The sequence below is a fragment of the Leiobunum rupestre genome, chromosome 2 (assembly GCF_980474605.1).
Source record: "Leiobunum rupestre chromosome 2, qqLeiRupe1.1.hap1, whole genome shotgun sequence".
Lineage (NCBI taxonomy): Eukaryota > Metazoa > Arthropoda > Arachnida > Opiliones > Sclerosomatidae > Leiobunum > Leiobunum rupestre.
Window position 1 is genome coordinate 3,969,618 of NC_143385.1, and position 20,142 is coordinate 3,989,759.

The following is a 20,142-nucleotide window of genomic DNA, read 5'->3' on the forward strand; positions in this document are numbered from 1 at the left end:
GCGACCCGACGTTTTAAGAAGAATTTACAAGGCGCCTTCGGTTACATATCGTTTTTCTACTACGTAGGCTTGTGTATGCCTATTTCAATTACTACTGCGTAGGACTTTTTCCCGGGTGTTAAATCAACCTGCTTTTAATCCCAGATGTAAAGAAATGTATTACAGACAATTAGCCAATGATACGCTTCGCATTTTCTGACGTCATGGGTGCCGAGAAGTCTGGAAATTCCCCGAAAAACTCGATTTCCACCATTTCGACTTCTTTTTATAATAATTCAAAGACCACGTAACCGATTTTGATTAAATTTTCTGTACTTGCTATAAAATATTTGCTCATTCTAATGAACCATTAATTAGCCATAGCTGAAATTTCGTGCAACCAACACTTTAATGGTTAAAGCCTAACGGTTTACTGTTATTCTTTTTTTTTAAATCGGTAAAATATATGAATTTTTATAAATAGTAAAGTGTTTAAAATTTTATTATTTTTGGATGTAATGGGGTATGCTTCGTAAATTTAAAGTGTCTGAACGAAAATTCCCTAAAATAAAGTAACGATAATTAATTAATCTTGTGTGACGATAAAGGGAAGGGATCAACAACCTACGCTGCATGGGCGGAGCCTTAATTTATATTTCACATGCTATAATAAAGGATTCCCATTGGTATTGTGCATCCCCTTTCCCGTAGACGTTAAAGTTAATTTTTTTTGCTACACATTTTTAAATAACGGAATAATATTAATTTATTTAGATTCATGTATAAAGTTAAAATTTCTGAGTTCGAACTATTGAAATGAAAATAATGTTAACTTGGATTTTATAAATCTACTTGGATTTTATAAATCTACTCGGATTTTATAAATCTACTTGGATTTTATAAATCTACTCGGATTTTATAAATCTACTCGGATTTTATAAATCTACTCGGATTTGATTAATCTACTCGGATTTGATTAATCTACTCGGATTTGATTAATCTACTCGGATTTGATTAATCTACTCGGATTTGATTAATCTACTCGGATTTGATTAATCTACTCGGATTTGATTAATCTACTCGGATTTGATTAATCTACTCGGATTTTATGAATCTACTCGGATTTTATGAATCTACTCGGATTTTATGAATCTACTCGGATTTTATGAATCTACCCGGATTTTATTAATCTACCCGGATTTTATTAATCTACCCGGATTTTATTATCTACTCGGATTTTATTAATCTACTCGGATTTTATTATCTACTCGGATTTTATGAATCTACTCGGAATTTATGAATCTACTCGGATTTGATTAATCTACTCGGATTTGATTAATCTACTCGGATTTGATTAATCTACTCGGATTTGATTAATCTACTCGGATTTGATTAATCTACCCGGATTTTATTAATCTACCCGGATTTTATTAATCTACTCGGATTTTATTAATCTTTTCGGATTTTATTAATCTTTTCGGATTTTATTAATCTTTTCGGATTTTATTAATCTACTCGGATTTTATTAATCTCCTTGGATTTTATTAATCTCCTTGGATTTTATTAATCTCCTTGGATTTTATAAATCTACAATCTGTATAAGTTATATTAGAAGCCTATAATAATAGAACTAGAGGTATTCGGAGGGATACAGATTTTTTAAGGTGATATGTGGCCAGAAAATATAGTCCTCTCGATATTTTCATGCCGAGGGACTTCAGGTGCACGAATCAGAAGTTAAATCATTTTAAATCATGCTAGTTTAGTAGCTTAAATATTTAAAAAAAATATTGAAATGACGTGAAATCTGAAATCAGAAGTACAAAATTTCTAACATTGGAATGGATCGATAGCCCCTCGATTAATACGCGAGCAATAGGGGAGAAAACATTTGATAAATGGAGACATTTTAGCTCGTAGAATTTGTAACTCTTCACGTTAAGCTTCCCCCGCATACTTTTTATTTGTTATTTAATTCTTCCATTACATTTTTCCCCGCACTCTTGATCATTTTTTAAGCTTATTTAGCTAAATATTGATAGTATTCTTGATCATTCCTAAAAACCAATATGCTTAATGTCTTAACATTTAAAGATCTATGTAATAAAAATAATCCTCGTTGTTAAATAATAATTTAAATTAACTTTAGCTAGAAACTTAAATATCTTTTAAATGTCACATACGAATTAAAAATAGTTCATAGAAATCGTAGAATTCGATCTACCCTCGCTATAAAATATAAAATTAAGCTAATTAATTAAACCGTTCTCTTAAAATAAATTAGAAACTAAATCCCTGCCTTCAGCAACGTTAGAATTAAATCCCTCAAATAAAAGTGTTTTTCTCTTTGTCAAATGACCTTGGTGCAATACATTTCCCAAATCTTCCCAGTCCAGTTTTCTCCCAAAACTCTCCGAGGTCTGATTTAGACAAAAGACAAGATCAGCAATATTTCCTTAGCTCACAGAGATCCCATGAAACCATTTTTATGTTAAAGGGCTCAGGCTTACGACCAGGTCATAAGACCTCGACAATAGCGTGATTTTTCGAACGCCGTCACCTCAGGATCGAAAAGGCGCCCGGACGTTTCCGCTTGAAGACAAAAATAAAATCCACCTTGAGACTCTCTGGCATCCCCCTCACCCTCGAAACACCGAGCGTACTTTACTAGGTCAGGCGACGTCATCCGTACCATCACAGGACACAAGTCTTAGGTACACCAATGGGAGGTCACCATTTGTTATTATTTCAACTCCGCCCAACAATCCCCAGAACAAAACCAGGAGACAGAGCCCCAAGAGGTCATAACTCTGATTTTTCTAGTGATGTAAAGAATTCGGCCGAGTTTCAAGACTTGAACAGTTCTAGTGCGCTTAATGCGCGATCAATCGCGTTCATACATCTTAAATACCCTCGCCAACCAACCAAGGAATAATAGAAACGCGTATGATGGAAATTAGCTTGCACCCAATTGTTTCCTTTCACTAAGCATTTCGTTTTTAATGAAAATAATTTTAAAGCAAAAATATTTTTTTAAAGTTCAATTTACATTTCTTACATTTTGAAATTTGTTATCTCGGTGCTTCTATGGGATCTATCCGGATTGAGTTTACTATACCAATTGAAATATAATCGTGTCGCTCAAGCATTTAAAATGGTACTTTATCGATGTTCGGAATGGGTATAAATACCCCCAAGTTTTAAATTCAATCATAATTTTTTATAAGTAAAAATCAATAATATCCGCTAAAACAATGGTGAATCAAGCTTCAGTTGTTAAGTTGAAAGTATCATTTTAAATATTGACTCATTTTCTTTTCCCATCTCACCTCTATTCTTAAAAATTAAAATAAAAATGTGGTTAGTATAATTTTAACGTAATATGTCTTTCCTTTTATGATATTTCAATTCTTTCAACCGTAAAAAGTAATATCATTATATTTTGTAACTAAAGTTGATAATGAAATTTAAGGCTATATTTAAAAAGCAATAAGAAAAAACGTACCTATACTTCATTTCATTTTTCATTTTAGATGGACGTATCTGATCGACGTAAGCGGGAAGGATGAAGATTAAAACAGAGTAATGATTAATTCTTCGTTGTTAATCCTTAATAATAAATATTAATTCATTTCCTCTTAATATCCCACCTCTATTCTTTAAAACATAATGAAAATGTGAGATTTATATAATTGAAACTCCTCTCCTCTCTTCTATTCAGGAACATATTTTATAATATCATGAGCTTATACTTTCCCCTCTCTCACCGTATATGTCTAAGCTATGCTGAATCGTGGAACGACACCATTATACCTGGGATTGGTATATGGACCCGTCCCTGGAACGGGAAGATTATTCGGTGGATGAGTTGGCCGTTTTTATGTTATATATATTCAGATTCAATTTCTCATAAGGCATTGATGGGGTATACGCGAAACCACTTACTAATAATCATATCAAATTTAACAATTCTCTTATTGTAACACTTTGTCAAAATACTCCTTATTCTTAAAATGAAAAGTATTCAAGTTTTTTGCTTATTTCATTTTATCTTTACATATCAATTGCACTTATTTTTACTAAGCTATATAAAGGTTATCCCTCAACAGAAGGAAAGCATACCAGTTTTCTACGCCATTCAGACAGTCCTGTTATTAAAAAATATGAACTACCAAAACGTAGACAAAAATATCGCGGTATGCATTCTACGATATACCGTGAAGCCTAATTTAATTGTTGGAAATTCGGGAAAAAGGGAGAGCTTTGAGGTTTTAAATGCCGTCGTCAAAAGAGTCCACGCCAACAAATTTTACACGGAATACGTAACGAAAGAGGCGGCACACCTGATAGATGTCCATGTCCCATCAACGCTGTAATGGCAAATTGGATAGAAAAATTGGGTCTGGCGTCTTCATATATACAGGTATATATCGGAATAATACAAGTATTTTCAAGTCTTCGGTTTTTAATTTCGTATTGCGTATTTGGTTTTGGTTAATGATGGACTATTTTAATAAAATAATCTATAATTGTCTTTTTCGGGTAGATAAAATTTATTTTAAAGATGTATCTGTATCCCTGAACGACGATGACCGGGCCAATTCATTAATGGGGATATCGTCGCCATCCACATCGTCGGGAACGTCTCAAGCCTCTTCTGGGCTTCCGAAATTTGTATCAACTACCGTGCCGTCCGAACCGACACCAAGTGCTACTCTTTCAAAAAAAGGAAAAAATTAAAAAAAAACGTTCGTTCAAAGCGGAGTCCGTAGCAACTAAGACCAAAAACAATAGAGGACTTATTTAAGAAGCGGACCTCGACCATTTAATTGACTTGGAGCACAGAGCGTTCGCTGCAGTAGCGTCAGTTTATATTTCGGATTCTGAAAGAGAATCGAGGTGAATAAATATACAGGGTCTTTTTTTTTGCTCGGAAAAGTGTTTTTTTTTCAAAAACTATTTATAGTACCGATTTCAAATTTGGAAGATCAATTCTCTATACCGGGGGACATCAGTTTGAGAAATTTGAGCGTTTTCGGTAATGTTTTTCACCAATTTTGAAAAATTATTTTTCGACCACTAGGTGCGAGATAAAAAATTTCTATTATAAAGTTGTAGGCCGTCATCGAAAACCCTTAAAAATTGTTCACTCGACGAAAAACAATTTATTTATCAGTGAAAATTCGAGCTTGAAAAATTTACAAGTTGGTGAAGCCAAATTACGATTGTTTGAAACGATAATTGAAAAGGGAACAAGTCTAATACAAACGTAGTAGAGTTTTCACACTTGAAAAAATGTACACGTTTGGTTTTTAAATGCAGATATTTTATTCACATAAATTTTTACAAAACATTTTCAATAATATCACCATTGGCTGCAACACAGGTTTGTGCGCGGAAAATTAAGTTCTCAAACGCTTTCTCTACCATTTCTGGTGTGACGTCTCGGCAAGCACTGATTATTCGTCTAATGAGTTCCTCCCTAGTTTCAATGGGCGTGGCGTATACCTTTGCTTTAACGAATCCCCAGAGAAAATAATCCAGTGGTGTTAGGTCAGGTGACCTTGCTGGCCAATGCACTGGACCATTTCTCCCTATCCACCTTTCAGGAAACTCGTTGTTGAGGTGCTCAGTTACTTGCCGGGAAAAATGCGGAGGGGCGCCATCTTGCTGAAACCACAACTGACGTCTTTCAGCCAATGGAAGGTCGTCGATTGCGTCACTCAGTTCGTTCTGTAGAAAATGTAAATACCTTTGGCCGTTGAGGTTCGTCGGCAGGAAAAAGGGACCAATCAAACGGTTTCCAACAAGTCCAACCCAAACATTGACCCGTTCAAATTGAACCTGGTGATGATATTCAAAACCCCAATGTGGGTTGATGTCAGACCAAAGATGGCTGTTTTGATGATTAAAGGGCCCATCTCTAGAAAATGACGCTTCGTCGGAGAACAAAACATGGCGCAAAAATTGTCTATCTTCTTGGACAGCATTTAGTAACCAGTTGCTAAATTCATAACGTCTTTGATGATCTCCGTCAATTAGTCCTTGGTGGAGCGTAGCTCTGTATGGGTGATAGCGATTCTTACGAAGAATTTTCCACACACGATTTGCAGAACAACCCAAATCAGCAGCGGCGTTAGCGCAACTGTGACGAGGATATGCCACAAAGTACGCGAGTACATTGTTCTCGAAGTCTAAATCCGGTTGACCCAATCCGCGAAACCTAGGTTGCAAGTTACCAAATTGATTGAAATCGTGAATAGCTCGTCTTACTGTATTTACAGATGGTGCTCCATTTGGATGTCTTTCTGCGAAGATTTCAGTCACTCTTCTAAGGTTTTGCGCTGCTTCTCCATAGTAAATGGCAACTATCTCGGTACGCTCAGCTACTGAATAACGAGGCATTGTTCGAAATATTATCAAACACTGATAATAATCTCCCAAAGTTTTCCTTTAAATACCCAATGCATGTTTAGGATTGACCTATAGCCTCGTGTTTTTTAAATCCGGTCGTTTTTTTAACCAAAGTTTCAACTGGATTAGGTAATTCGGTTTCAATTATCGTTTCAAACAATCGTAATTTGGCTTCACCAACTTGTAAATTTTTCAAGCTCGAATTTTCACTGATAAATAAATTGTTTTTCGTCGAGTGAACAATTTTTAAGGGTTTTCGATGACGGCCTACAACTTTATAATAGAAATTTTTTATCTCGCACCTAGTGGTCGAAAAATAATTTTTCAAAATTGGTGAAAAACATTACCGAAAACGCTCAAATTTCTCAAACTGATGTCCCCCGGTATAGAGAATTGACCTTCCAAATTTGAAATCGGTACTATAAATAGTTTTTGAAAAAAAACACTTTTCCGAGCAAAAAAAAAGACCCTGTATATTACTCTGTTTAATTAGATTTATTTTGTAATTTTTGTTAAATAATAAATTTGTGATGCATAAAATAACTGTATATAGTTTAAAATAACAGTTTTAACAGATTTCTGTCAAACGAGATCCCTTGATAGGGTAGTTTTTCAAGGTCTGTAGTTTAATGAAATTTGAATACAGTTGAAGTGTTATGAAGGATAAACAAATAAAAAATATCGTTGAATTATCACTGGATGTTTATTGGATACTTTGAGTTCATAAATTCCCTAATCATTTTATCATTAACATTAGATTTTTTTGAAAATCTTGAAACTATATTAAACATTTTAATGCCTCTACATCGATGACAGCTAAAGAATACCCAAAAGCAAGTCATACTTAGATTATCTGGAAGCTGTAATGAATTAAAACTAACAAGTTGATCGCTAAAATCCACTGGTGGCTTAGTTTCTTGGAACACGTTCTTTTTATACGTATATATCGAACTTTGCACGTGTCATTTGTTATCACTCTCAAGATTTCATACAAAACCAGCCTAATTTCACAAGCTACGTAAGCCCGTTCATATATTAAAACCCGATACCACGTAGGTTTTCCGTGAATTACCATGGGGTATATATACCTTGTACATTTTATTATCTTACATGTTATTTAATCATATCATACTTCAGTTTTACAAAACTTAAGGTCCCATTCGAATTACTAAGCGAAACTTTGATGCTGTAACCCCTCAAATTCTTATCCCGCGATACCCCTCCGACCTCTCCACCCGCACAGTCTCCTGTCTTTCACGTTTAGCTCGTGGAAAGGAAAAGGTGGTTTAAAGGAGTAAACCCCATTATCCCCAGTTTCCGCAACCAAGAACGCTAGTTCTTTAACGACGTACTCATCGTTGGACCTCATAAAGTTGACTTCAATAATGTATGAGTTTCCTTCCGACCTTTAATTTATGAAATATAAGAAACGATTCCCTCAAACATTTTCAAATTTTAGAAACCGTAGCTACATCCGTACTTACATGGTATTAGAATTCAAATTCCAAGTTGCATTGGACTCGGGGATCCTAATTCAGAATGATATTGTAAAGGAAAAATTCCGGCTTTTGTGGTAAACTTTGTTGTACTTTGTACCACGCCTTAAACAATTAGGATTATCATGCCACCACGTTCAAAACAGCAGATTAAGCAGACTTTGGAAATTAAGGGTATATCAGCGTAATACGCGTTTAAACAATTCACGGTCAATATTCAAATCCCTGTTTCCATGTATTTTATATGAGATAAGGTACTCACAGCTCTCTCGCAGTGCAATTACGACTGGTGAACGCATCAAATACCGTCAATATAACTCCCCATGTTTATTCTATGCGGTATGGTGCCCGTGAGATACCGTCAAAATAATACCCCATGTCGTTAATTCTATGGGGCATGGTGCCCGGTGAGATACCGTTAAAATAATACCACATGTTAATTCTATGGGGCACGGTGTCTGGTGCCCCATAGAACGTTCTCGGGGTACATTTACGGTCGGCGAACGCATCGATGTTGAGCCGGTACTTTTTTTCTAGACACCATCAATTAGTACCCCATGTTAATTCTATGGGGACCGGTGCCCCATTAGGTGCCCCATAGAGCGTTCTCTCATTTAAACAACTACTTAGTCATCTATCAAAATATTCTAAAATGAAAAATTACCAGATCAATACAAAGCTTTTACCTTAAAAAAATATATATATTTTTACCTTTGATTTATCCGGATGACTTAATTCAACGGTACTCAACCACATTGTGTTTAATTGTTTTCGTCTTTCAATAACATTCGATAGTAGTTCCGTCTCCGTTTCATTTTCATGGACATATACGCAGGATTTTATGTATGTCATAATTAAATTACGCCATGAAGCTCTCAGATGAAGATTGTTAATATCTGAGGGTTATTTTCATCTAACAATTTTGATATAAATCAACTACAGCTTTCCAAAGATGAATAGCTATGGAGAGTCATAGTTGGTTTTAGGACTTGGCATTTTTTGCCAGAAATCTATAAATATTTCATACTGTTTCATTGTTAAGTATATTTGGCTTTCTAAAAGCATATTAAGGTTTTCAATTACCTGTTTAGGATTAAATGATTTAAATATTGAACTTAATTTTCAACTGTTTCGCGAGTTTTAACAATTTCATTTTTCATTGTCTCATAACTCGGTATGGGAGACTTCATTTTTAATTATAATTTCATAACTTCAACAATAGACAGCGCTAGTCTATTACTGAAAATTTAGCCACGCCCCGAAAATTTTAAACCGATTATTGTTTGGCGCTAACTTTGCTTTCCGTTCAACGTTCTTATACATATATAAGAAATTGATTATACGGATAGTTATTTTACATGACCTTTATAATACATATAGTAAATTGTTAACAAAGTGTATTAATCTTGAATTAACCCTTTAAAATCGATAATTTTACATAACGTAAAGTGAAACTAAAACTTTATCGTTTCCCTCAAACGTTATTTTTTATGATGTAGTAGTGTGCACGACCACACAAGACGACATAAAAATTTGTTTAGGTAATTCTAATATACCTTTATATATAATCCGTTTAAAATCTTACTAATTCTAATTTTCTACGTAAGCTTTGCTGGGAAAATATAATTTTAAAACCTTTATAAATATTCTCTATACCGAAAATTAAAACATGTGTGTTGCGGTTTGGGAGAGCTAATTGTCTTTGAGAAAATATATATATATATCTCCACCGGACTGAAACAGTGGGTATATACAGGTAGGTGATGCGGTCTTGAATTGAAGGAAATGGTCTTGAAGTTGAGGAAACGGTCTTGAAGTTAGGTGATGGTAATTGGTGATTCGTAACGTGTTAGTAGGTTAAATAATGCGTTGGAATTAGAAAATATGAAAACTGCATTTATTTACACGAAAAAATCAAAGTTTAAATTTTGGAAGGAGAACTTCTCTGGTTAGCGGGCTCAAGAGATCTGGTTAAGTGTAGCGCAACGGGCACCGTCGAAGGGTTGGGTTCCCCCTTTTACGGCCCCGGTATCCCCACTCAACCAATTTGCAGCGCGCGGCATCCCAAAGGGTATCTCACTAAGAACCCCAAGGAAGGCCGGCGTCGCCGTCGCGGACAATGGCGAAGGTGACTCTTTTCTAGCAGATTGGCTAAATTCGAGGAAAAGTAACGCTCCCATTGCCCTACACTTTATGACCAATCCATCAAGCCGAGATAAGATTTTTAAGGTTGACAGGTAATTGCTTGAGAACGAAAGTGAAGGAAGAATACAATTTTATGGTTTAAAAGGTAGAAATATAAAACGCGACAATAGATATTTTTTGCGCGAAACAGTTAAAGAGGGTTAAAATTATACATTTTGGAAAGTTTGGGTTTGTAAGCCTAAATTTATACATTTAGATTAAATTTGATATTAAAGGAATTTCAAATGAAAGCGCGTAATTTACACTTCCAAATTCTTTACAATGTGCAAACAATTTATTCAGTTTAAATACCATTATCACATGTGGACCTTGTTAGTTGCAGTTTAACGAATTAAGAGTTCTACTCTACTTCACTTAACTTACATTGTTAGACTGCCTTGAAATTAGTTTAAAGCACGTGTTTGATCGATGCTATATAATCTACATGTAGTCGGACGGACTGACTTTATTTGCTGCACATTTAATCAATCGAAACTTTCATATTGTCGGCGTGGTAGCGCATAGCGTTCCCAAGCGAGAACTAGCAGTCTAGCAGACGTCGTGATTAAACATTGTTTTACTGTTTGAAGTTTTAATTTAAAAACAAGAAATAAATTTAGAAAATTTATAATTGCTGAATATAAGATAAAGTATTCAAGTGGTGCCCTAATAAGGAGGCTGAGGGAACAAAAAGAGCAAGTAACAAAAAATGCATGAAAATCGACACTTTATTTGAGTATAGTTCTTAGAGTAGTAGTGAAAGCATTTGTACGGCAAGTTCGGCAACGACATCGTCTGGTCACACATCAGTTAGTAGCTTGGATGATAGTGAACATGAATCTTCTATTATTGTTAATGTTGAAGAACTTGATGTAGCTTATGGAGGCTTAGCTAAGGATACAGATGTTATATTGGAAGATAAGGAACCAGTTATTTCCGAGGGAGAACAAAGAGACGACTCTAATGCAGAAGATACATTAATTTCGACGGATACGGGACTTTTTAAAGAACACCTTAGTCAGGAAGATATAGTGAAAATGTTACGAGCAGAACCATGAAAACCAAAGGTGCCTTTTCCCAAAGATAAGCAGTTTTTACGATATTTTAGTACCGAATACTATTATTGTAAAACTAAAACTGGGCAAATTATACAAAGATATAGGCTTGCTACTCTCCTCTCTTAGACGGCGTGTATTGTGCACCTTGCTGGCTGTTTGCAACATAATCTGAACAACAAGTAAGAAGATTAAAACGCATGATTGTTCAATTACTCATATTCAAGCGTGTGTTATTTACAACACATGGAAACAACATAAAACTATTGACAGCGTTGGTGCATTCGATGGTCAGATCCAGGAGCGGAAAGTTATATTAACGAAAAATTTTGGATAATACGCAAAACACACCGAAAAAGGGTCAATTAAGCATAGTTATTGGAACTGTTTTACTGAATAGTTCAAATTCACCAAATGCCGTAAAACTTCCAATTAGGAAATCGTTTCTGGTTTTATCTTCATTTCAGACCAGAGTGCGTCTGGTTTCGATAATGAAATCTTGAAAGTTCTTAACGATTTCGGAATTGATTTAAGCAAATGTTGAGGGCAAGACTATGACGGAGCAGCCAATATGAGGGGAAATATTCTGGTTTGCAAGAAGAATTAAAAATACAGTAAAAATGCTGATTATATGCACATAATTTAAACCTTGTTTTGAACGATTCTGTTTCCAATATAACTGAAATTCAGGAATTCTACGTAACTGTTGAAAGTTTGTACGTGTTTTTCAGCGAAAGTTTACCACGTTGTTAAAAACTCAACAAGGTTTTGGAAGAAAACAATCAAATAGTTTTGACTTTAAAAAACGAGGTGATCTTCCCGTTTTTATTGTTTGTTGTCTATAAAATATAATTTTAAATTCGTAATGATGTGTCTTTCTAATAACATATTAGAAAGCAAGAAAAAACCAGAACGGGATAAAGTTTTATCTCTCAGGAAAAAACTTGATAAATTCGATTTTGTTTTAATGCTTAATTTTCAAAGCATTGCTTTGGAAAATGTAAATCTTGTTTCAAAAACTTAACAAGGTTCTAAAATTGATTTAGAAGCAGCCCAAACAATGTTAGAAAACGCCAAAAATAATTGAACTTACTAAACAATTTTGATGACTTCTTTAAAGAAGCGTCTCAATTGGCGGCTTCGTGGAATATACATTGTACATTGACTTCTAGACGTAAGAGAAAGATCAAAAAGTTGACCCTTTATGTCATGTACCAACATTTCTTTACACATTTTGCCCCTAAATGTTTTTAGCAATATCTCAAACTATACAGTAGAAGAATTCGGTTTGCACGCAGTATGTCAGTCGGCAACGCTGTCCGCTTTGGCCTTTCTTTTCATCTATTTTAAATTTAATTTAATCTGAATAGTTACTCTTGGTTTTGATGTATTGTTCCCTTCGGGTCTATTATATTGTAGTTTTAATCTTAAATTTCAGTCGTTTTTTGTGCGGCAGCCTTTTAGTCCTCTAACGATTATGTATATCGTGGTACCGTGTATCTCGCGATTCGTAATAGATCTTGTTGTTTTACAGACCACGCTATTTATTTCCGTCGGCCATTTAGGTGGTAATAACGTTTATTTGGTTTATTTGGATAGGTTTATAAACCACTTTTTAACAATATTGGGGCACTGTTTTACCAATTTGATCTCTCGCACCTCTGACATCAGTCTTACCTCCTTTTGGCGCTCGCCGTCGCACCGGCTTGTATTTTAATTTCGCATTCATCCCCGCCTCATGTCTTCGATTTTCGTTATTTATTAAGTGGTTTTTTAAAGTTTTTATAAGAAGTTGAGGGTGTTATTAAACTGGTAAAGTTTTCCTTACCACCTGTTTTTCACATTGCATCTCAGATTTATCATTTCGTTGCGCATTTTTTATTGTTTTTGTTGAGTGTTTTAGCGGTGTGCTGTAATGCCGGCTTTGAAATGTTTTGTAATTATTTTAAAATGGTGGCATTAGTGTATACTAAATGTTATAATAATACATTTAAGGCCTCCCAGCCTATTTTAACGCTTTGCCTTCAATGCGGTAGATAAGAATTTTAACATTTAATTCAAAAAATTACGATCGAGGTTTCTATTAAAAAAAAACATGGAGAAGTACACACCTATATTATGTGAACAAAGATTGAAGTAAATTATTTTTTAAAGAGTGACGGGTAATTGTCTTCCTCGGTTAAAATGAGGAATCGCCAAAGCTTTTTCTCGGGTGAAAAATTTAAAATATTCAGTGCTCCAGCTACGATAGGGGGCGATACTTTACTGGATCGTATTGGTGTTATACGGAAAAACTATATTTAAACCTTTTTAAGGCTTAAGGCTTACTATTTTAAATAAATCCATACTAATTTGTATAATTGACCCTTCGGCCACTTTTCACTGTCGATACAGTTTACCTTAAACCCCTCGAGTGCACTCTTAAAGTGTCTTCCTTCGAAACTAAGAAACAGTGTTCTTTACACATATTAATACGTGTTTAATATTTTGGCCTAAGTTCTATAATTTTCGAACCAAGCACAAAAAGTTACTCTTTTTTCAAAAGTGAAATTTGCAAACTACTACAGCCACCGTTATTTTATCTAATGTTTTGCTCATATCTGGAGATCAAACTGTTTTAAAATCAGTTATAAAGTATGGCTGGGCCATGGCTGAAATAACGACGTTTTCTGTTTCTGTTGACATGACCAACTATCAAATTTAAGGCACCAGTTGAAAAATATTTTTTATGAGTTGCAGCGACGGTTGTTTAGATAAAAGACCATCTTCAATCATTTCAATAAAGTCAGTAAATGATATAATTTATATTTCGTGGCTATTAAATAAAACATAATTTTTCAATTTGATATAAAAAATTGACCTAAGAGTGTTTTATCTTCATACCTCAGAAAAAAGTGTGTAAATTAAGAATAACAAAATGTTTAAATAATCTCTAACAAAATAGTTACTCTTACCGATTTTTTTTATAAAAGAAGAATTACCTGTAAAGCAAAGTATCGTAAAAAGGCAATTATAGTTTTTCTTTTAACTTCTTGAATGCTTGTTATTTCTATAATAGCTTTCATCATCTTCAAGTTGATGTATAAAGCGAAAGTGATTAAAATCAAGCAAAACCAAACCTGCAAATAGATTCCACAAAATTAGCAAGCTATTTAAATATATTGTAAGTAAGTGATGATTATAAAAGAAAAATATTAGCAATACTGAAAAATTATTATTATTTACATGTAAGTAGCCGACACCTACTAAGAAACGGGTGCCGAAGAGAAATTGTCGTCGGAAGACTATATTGTTTTGGGGGAAATGTCTTATTTAAGCTTGCGAACGATCAATTAAAAGGCACCTTTTCTATTAACTATGGTAAGTTAATAAGGTTCAATATAAGTGGCGCTTTAGTATGCACTGGTTGGCGAAGGCATTGGCGGAAAAGTAATTCCTAATGCTTTGTTGTCTATATTAAATAATAAACCATTTAACTTTTTATTTTTATTGCAATGGGTCCTACTACAGTTTTTTATTACTAATTAAGAGATTTACTTATCGCGTTATTTACATTTCTCAGGAGAGTACGTTCAGTTTTTTAGGCAGTTTTGAGAGGCTTTTTGAGGGCTAAGATTGAATTTGGGTGGCTATAGCCCCCTCCACACAAAATAAACCTAGCGACACCACATCAATTAAAAGGGTGCCTTATCATTCCACAGATTAGGAACTTGATGATAAAGATAATTCCCGTATTGTTATTACCCCAAAAATTTATCCAAATAAACTAGTTTTATCAATAAATTTGAATTATTGCTTAACATCTAAGCCATAGGTTGATTATAATTCGTTATCTTGCTCCTTTGATTTTGTGTTCATACTAATTAATTTAATTATGTAATAAAAATGACGAAAGTGCTAACCACTCCGCCACGACATATAAAAAGGATTCTAAGCAGAAAATGGAACGGTCTCTACAACACATTCGAAGTGATTGGCACCTCAAGCATCTCTCCTCATGGTGTCAAAATATTTTCGGTTGGTCGAGAACTTCACTTTTCTGGCAAGCCAACCATTTTTCAGATTCAAGTAAAATAGCTTCGATGATTAGTTAATATGCACAATTATTTTCTTAAAGCTGGTTTTTAAAAAGGGCAAAATTGTTGTTTTTAAACTTCGGCACCCAGAGGCGTTTTGCCTTTTTGAAAGCAGCTTTCTTCAGTTTCAGGCATAGTTTATTAAAACAAACAAATAAACAGAATTTTTTGTCATTTTCCCCTAATTAACAGTGATGTTAGACACAAAATGTCTAATATACCCATATTGTAACACTGATGGTAATAATCATTATTCATTTAGCTTTCTAACGTTATACATAACTATTTTATATTTTCAAAAAAAAAGCTTATAGATTTACTTAAATAATTAAAAAATGACCAAAATATGGAACCCGAAATGGGAAAGGCCTCCATAGCTTAAGAACCCCGAAGAAACGATCTTTATTTTTATTCTGTTATTAGTTTTTATTAAATACTATATTATTGTTATTTAAACTGACTTTGAATATTTAACTTATAAGTCTTATATTAGAGAAAACTATTACAAAACAACATATCCAAATAATAATTTGAGTCGACAAATTGCTTGAAATAATGTTCGTTCAACTAGATAATCAGAATAAACTGCTACTAACTAAGCAATAAGACTCAACCGAAATATATTTCAATGTTTTAGCCTACCTGTTTTGAAAACGGTCTGAGGAAATATAAAACTTCGTTGGCTTTTGTGGAATCGGGAAAGCGAACGAAAAACGAGCCTTCGTCTTCCAGAAACGGAACTGAGAAGTCCACCACCCAAAGACGATCCGGAAATGCTCCGACTGTGTCCACAGCCAGAGTCACCTCCTTTTTCATTTATCATTTCAAATAAACAAAATTTGAAAATTTAACTTTCAACAAGAGCTTCCAAAAATTAATCACGGAAGTCCTAAACCGCTTACAAGCATGCTTCCCGTATAATAATAAGCGAAGCTAATACCCAAGGCACCACCAAAGACCAAAGTCAACTTGCGACTTGTATAGGGGTGGTGTTAGGCCCTTCAAACCACTCGATCCGACAACTCCCTACACCAACTATTACCTTAGAAAGATTTTATGGTAAGGGGACACCGATAACTTTTGGGATCACTTTACACTGTAGCGATATAACTTGAAAACACACCGCAGAAGGAGTTATTCAAAGTTCCCCCAGTACCCCAAGATGAGATCGAACCCGGCTCCTCTTTCTGCGAGGTGAGAGGGCTAACCACTGAAAACAAAAGCATATAGGTTGTATAAAGAATAACCATAAAAAATCCCTGTTAGCATAAACTAAATATTTGTCAACGATTTTATTGAAGCGCTTATAAACTAAAGCTTGTTTTTATGGTTTATCAACTAAGTGATTCTAAATTCGGTTTTTTAGCTACGATATCGTTGGGTTTTGTTTCATTCTAAGCCTAAGAGCTACCAACGCATCTCAAAATGTTATAAATGCTTTATAAATACGTACATTTCTACTGACCATTCCAACCAAACCAGTCCATGACTTATTTCGTAGTTGTCTTCCATATTCTTTATCATTTTGTGTCGACACAACATAACTGTTTGGTGCATTTAACAAGTTGGCAAGCAAAAATATACCTCTCCTCGGAAGAATTGTCCCTAGTGATTTTCTCGAGACGACCGCAATTCAGAGTTTACTTAAAACGTAATCCCGGATCAATCCCGCCCTGTATAAAATATTAATTTTAACTAAAATAATTGAGACGAAACCACGGAGTTTAATTCATTTATAATAATATAAACAAGTTCACCAAAATAAAAAAATCACCGTATCATAACGGTTCCTTTACTTCATTATTTTGTCAGGGAAGTCGGTAGCTCAGCCAGGGCCGGCTCAAGAAATTTTATACACCCGGGCAAGGGGGATTTTTGGCGCCCCTTTTATTTTGAGACAAAATTAAGCTAGCCCCCCCCCCCGTAAAAAACATAACCATATCCATGTTATAAATTTACCGTTTTCATAAAAATAAATAATCCCTTTAATCACTTTCTCAATACTTTGTGTAAATAAGCAAAATACTAGTCTCAAATCCATGGGTTTAAAAAGAAACTTAGATCGTGAAAATATTCTTAACCCCAAACGTACTTCAATACCTAGGGTCCCTCCTACAGGCTACCACTTCTAAAAGCATATGTAACATAATTACTCATAAGTATGCCACTAGCATTATTTCTTCACTAACGGTTTGTTTCACAGATATTGCGTCATACATACCCTTCGTAATATTTGATATCATATTTTATGTCATATTTGACGTCATCGAATCTCAAATGCCGATAATACCGTCGCCCAAATAGCTTTACGTCTGATAAACCGACGGCCATTATTTTAGTAAACAAACCGGTTTGAACAACCAAGGCTTGGGAGCTAAAATGTAGGGTCAAGTTCTGCTAATGTAATTATTTTGCCAATTAATTAAGTTCTCGGAGACTCACGTTCTAAAATAAATTTGCATTGTCAAATAAAAGAAGCAGGTTTATTGGAAAAAATAGTTGAAATTCAGGTTGAGCTTTTCCGGGGCGTCTACAAGGTTGGAGTCTTTGCAGATTTTTTTGAGCCTAGGCCTAACCGGGCCTAACTCTTCTAGGCTTGGTATGGGATTTAATAACGCTGGTGGAATATCCCACTTCGACTACTTATTTCATTTTCGGAAAGTGATCTCTGAACCGAACCGTATTGGTCATTTTCCTTTTATTTTTCTAAACTACTCAGTATTTAACTTCATCCGCACAAACCGAGCGAGTTTATAAATTTCAATAAAGCTACATTGGGCTGACTAAAATTCCGACGCAAAAAATTCCTTCTCAATTTAGAGGTTTTCCATTGGCTTAAATAAATATGTTAGTAGCCAATAGTGTGATTCCCAAAATTACTAGGATGAATAAAAAGGTTAAAATCTAACATAGTCCACTTTTTTACTGGTTCGTGGTGAAACAAACCGTTAGTGAAGATTTTTGAATGGAATAAAGGTACAGTGGCATACTACTGAGCAATTATGTTACATATGCTTAAAGGTACGTCTCTAAAATATTCATATAAAGACCGGATATAAGCCAAATTCTCTTAAACCAAAGAATAACAAACTTTTTTAGTCCTGATGAACTAGCTCTATAGTCTGTATGAAACGTTTGGCCGGTTTTGGGCCTATTTGATAGAACGCTTTATTGCTTTAACAACTTAATTAAAACAGTATTTGGCGGGATTTTTTAAGGCCTACACTTGAGAACTTTTTTAAGCTGTCGCTTTCTTTTCTGCTTCAACGGCTTCTCTTAATTTCCTTTTTTTTAATCTTAATTCAATTCAACGTGTCTCTAATTAATATCTATCTAACTAAAACTATTTAACTGAAACTAATAAATGACTTTCTGCGCGTGCGCGTAAAATAGAAGTTACTAACGCTAACCACGGACACACGACAGATTAAGGGGGAAGAATACAGTAAAAGCCTCTTTTTCGTTCAACGTTTAACAATTACATAATTGAATTATATTTTTATTATTAGGCTGAACCTTCCTCTAGTGCTTAAAATAATTTTGATAATTCTGTTCCTGTTTCTCGGCCTTTTGGAGTCGCACCGGGATCTCCGGTGCCAGCTGTGCCCGTTTTATGGGGACCGCGGTGTTCCCGTCGTGCCCCTTTAGGAGCTCTCTCCAAAGGGTATGACTCTTTACCTACGTAGGTAGGGTGTCGGCTGGAGTTGCTATAGCATCCACTCTTAATGCCACGGCTGTGTGCGAAGTGAGGATTGGTCCACCCATTGCTGCACCTTCTGCTGGGTTGAGTGGTTTGCGTCAAAGGTGCAACCATCAGTAGTAGGGTACTACTACCCGAGGGGCTAACCACTTCCCGTAATCGGTGTTCACCCTAACTGTAATCTTCGGTAATCTTTTCAACTCATTTGTAATCCCGTAAACATTTGTAATTTTCGTACTCATCTGTAATCACGCGTATTAATTGGAATTGCCCCGTACTTAATTACTCATCTGTAACAATTTTAAAGATTTGGGTTGCCTGTTTACTCATCGTAATCATTATGTTCTCATCCTAATCATTCTGTACTCATCGTAATCGGTCTGTACTCATCGTAATCGGTCTGTACTCATCGTAATCGGTCTGTACTCATCGTAATCGGTCTGTACTCATCTGTACTCATTATTGATTACGTAATTGGTGTACAGGCAAATTCTTACTGGCTAGCCCCTCGCTGGATTTGTCACCTGTCCGGGCTTGGGGACGCTGGCGTAGGGCACTATGATGATAGGCTTCCGGTGGTATGGTCCCTGTTGCTAGGTACACCGGGCTAAAAATTCTGACACCCTTCTTTTCTTCATATTATATACCCTGGTTTATAATGAAAATACCAGGAAAATGCTTTATCCGTCAAAACTATGCACCGTAATTTTATGGTTTATTTACTATTGTAAAAAAATAGTCGCAAAAAACGTTCATCGACGATGTTGGACATTTTGGTTTGTTAAACAGTTTGTATTTCCAATTAGCTAAAGATTTTTCAAATTATGTTATGCTTTCATTAAAATTTTTATAAACAAATCCGATTCTTGGTAAACCAAAAAGGCTCACAACTCAATTTCGGCGCCCCTCTCAAACCGGCGCCCCGGGCAGTTGCCCGGGTTGCCCGGCCCTTGAGCCGCCCCTGAGCTCAGCGGTAAAACATCTGCTCAATAACACGACAACCTGGTTTCGATTCTTCGTCATGATCGTATTTTACAATTAAATTATTAAAAAATCATAAATTAGTTATAAAATTATAAATTTAGTATAACCTTAGTTCATAAATATTTACGAGATTTAATTCGCAAAAAAACCAGATTAGGCCTTCATAAATTCATTCATAAAAAATTCAAGGCTTTATTACCTATTATGCTTACGATGAGTGTCGTATTTTCAGTGAAGCTTAGCAGCTATCGGTG

General features: G+C 34.9%; 1 long non-coding RNA gene across 1 annotated transcript; it reads left to right on the plus strand.

Moving 5' to 3' along the window:
• The first annotated feature begins 4,101 nt into the window (after window positions 1–4,101).
• On the plus strand, window positions 4,102–4,889 carry LOC149955554 (uncharacterized). Its single transcript, XR_016478125.1, has 2 exons — window positions 4,102–4,402; window positions 4,526–4,889. It is a non-coding gene; the product is annotated as an uncharacterized LOC149955554 (long non-coding RNA).
• The last annotated feature ends 15,253 nt before the right edge of the window (window positions 4,890–20,142 follow it).